Genomic DNA, 2,355 nt, shown 5'->3' with positions numbered 1-2,355 from the left:
TGAATGAATAAGATCATAAAGACGTCGGAAGAAATAAACGTTTATTTTGACAGATGTGCCCTAAGTTACTACTTAACAACCTCATTGATGACCCACGTTTAGGAAAACATGTACTTTTAATTCAGCATTGGATGAAGTCGAAGCGTCTGTGTGCTTCCACCTTTAATGAATGCATGCCATGCGCGCTCCCGCGGCCAGGGATACGCTTCTTATAAATGGGGGCTACATTCACCGGCTTCCTCCATCTTCTTCGCCACCTTTTAATAAATTGCCGTTTCTCGTTTTTATTATTTATTTATTATTCGATTTAGCTTGTCCGTTCACGTGCCGATTTTTGTGCGAAGTAGATTGGATAAAGGTGTTTACATGCATTTTACAAATCCTTTTGAGATCTTATTTGTTTAGTTACCCGATTATGACTATTATTATGTATTATTACTATTGTACTATTACTATTACTATTATGATGATGTAAACGTGCTGACTGATATCGGATCGATATCGGTATCGAACGATACGCAAGGCCCCAGCATCGGTATCTGCATCGGAACTGAAAAAGTTGGATCGGTGCATCCCTAATCCAGGCATAATACTGTTTAGTTTGATGTTATGATGGTGCTCAAGAGTCCACACACACACACACACACTGTCCTGACAGGATTATAGGGACACAGTGTGTTGTAAGGACAGAAGCAAACCTGTTAAACATTCAAACTGAGATTTGTGTGTCGGATGGGCACTTCTCAGACCTGAATTATGAGGACCCAGTTTTTCATGAATTCAATTCTGCATTTCTTCACACAATACGTTTCACAAGTTGGTTATGTGTTATGTTAAGGATTCCCATGGTCATAGGAAACCACTACGGTTATAGGAAACCTGAAAAAGTCATAGAATATCAAATACCGTATTTTCCGGACTATAAGTCGCGGTTTTTTTGTAGTTTGGCTTGCCCTGCGACTTATATTTCGAAGCGACTTATATGCCAAAAGTGTGCGTACATAATCCTCGGCCGCAAGATGGCACCGTCATTCATTAGGCCTACAACTGAACGCTGCAAGCCTACTGCACCACCGAATAAATTATATTCTCGTCGTCATCGTCCTCAATGTCCTCCGGTTCAACCAAAGCTACCCCAGCCTTAGCTGCAATTTTGTGCAACATAGCTGTCACACATATCACAGCGCATGACTTGGCCGGCGAAAACTGGAGCCCTCCGCTGGACTTGTGAAGGCATCTACACTCAGGCATCTACGCTCAGAACTACGAGGGACCGACACACCTATATTGCTATTGCAATTTTATTCAGTCTCTCCAGACTAAACGTTCTTGTTTAAAAATAAATGCGACTTATACACTGATGCGACGTATATATGTTTTTTTCCTCGTCATGGAGCATTTTTTGACTGATGCGACTTATACTCGGGAGCGACGTATAGTCCGGAAAATACGGTAGTTTGGGTTCATTACTCCTGTCTTCCTTCTTTCTGCTGACTATTAACTAACATTTCTGCCATACACATGGCTGGTGTCGTGACACGATGTTTGTGAAATGAAAATGAATTGGTTCATGTTCAAATGTCAACTCTGTTTCTGTCATTGACTCATTCACAGGACGTCTGTGATGGGGTTGATATGATGGCAGCGGTTAGTTCAACTCCCGCAACATCAAAAGACGCCACTGTAAGTGTAATTATGAGGACCCCGTTTTTCATGAATTCCCTTCTTGAATGCCTCCTTGCAGCTGCATAGCTTAGAAACAAGTGATGACTTATTCTGTAGGTATGAACATTTACTTTTAGGGATGCTCCGATCAAGTTATTCAATTATAAATATAGCCTACAGTGTATGTGTATAGCATTGTTATTAGGGCAGGGTCCACCATACACCAGTGTGCATGTGTTTGCGCACTTACAGTGGAGGGGGGAGGGGCTGACTGGGAGTGAAAGATGCTTTGCTGAAGCATTGGCGTAAAACACTGTATTCGCATCACGCAAGGGGAGACAGCGACATTTTGAAGATTTAACGTCAAGTTTAACACGTGGGGTATGAGCAAATCCATATCATACTTAATCCAGTGCAGCCTGTGGGTAAATGTTTATATTGCATATTTACAAATTTTCTCAATTTTATTTTTACTGATATACATTATTGCTTCCTCAGTGCCACCATATACTTACCAGCGCATTTGTCAACGCTTTGGACCATTGTGAAGCTTGCAATGGACCTGTCTCCGCTCTAAGATGGCTTGGTTACACATGCAAATGTTCGTATTTACATCACACCAACACAGTTGTTGTTGTTGTCTTTGGTGCAGTTATGTTAAACTAAAATAAAAGCCAGACTTGCTAACTT

The sequence above is a fragment of the Gadus chalcogrammus genome, chromosome 3 (assembly GCF_026213295.1).
Source record: "Gadus chalcogrammus isolate NIFS_2021 chromosome 3, NIFS_Gcha_1.0, whole genome shotgun sequence".
Classification (NCBI taxonomy): Eukaryota; Metazoa; Chordata; class Actinopteri; order Gadiformes; family Gadidae; genus Gadus; species Gadus chalcogrammus.
This window is presented reverse-complemented; position numbering follows the sequence as displayed.